Source organism: Lissotriton helveticus, chromosome 12 (assembly GCF_964261635.1).
Source record: "Lissotriton helveticus chromosome 12, aLisHel1.1, whole genome shotgun sequence".
Taxonomy (NCBI): Eukaryota; Metazoa; Chordata; class Amphibia; order Caudata; family Salamandridae; genus Lissotriton; species Lissotriton helveticus.
The window spans coordinates 503437509-503437725 of record NC_136073.1 but is presented as its reverse complement, the minus strand read 5'-3'; positions in this window follow the sequence as shown (position 1 = coordinate 503437725).

Sequence of the window (217 nt, the reverse complement as noted above, 5' to 3'; positions counted from 1 at the left end):
GGGACGATGGACCAGGCGGGGCTTTATGCGCCTCCTGGCGCGCACTGATGGTCTTCGTGCCCCATGGGATCCTGGGGGTTGTAGGCAGGAGCTGTGTGACCGGCGGAGCCAAGCCCGGCCGATCAGTATCCATGGAAGTCCCCGGTGAATGAAACAGCAAGGAGCAAGGGGGGCGGAGCCAAGCCCGGCCATGGGGTAAACAACGAGTGATTCAGGC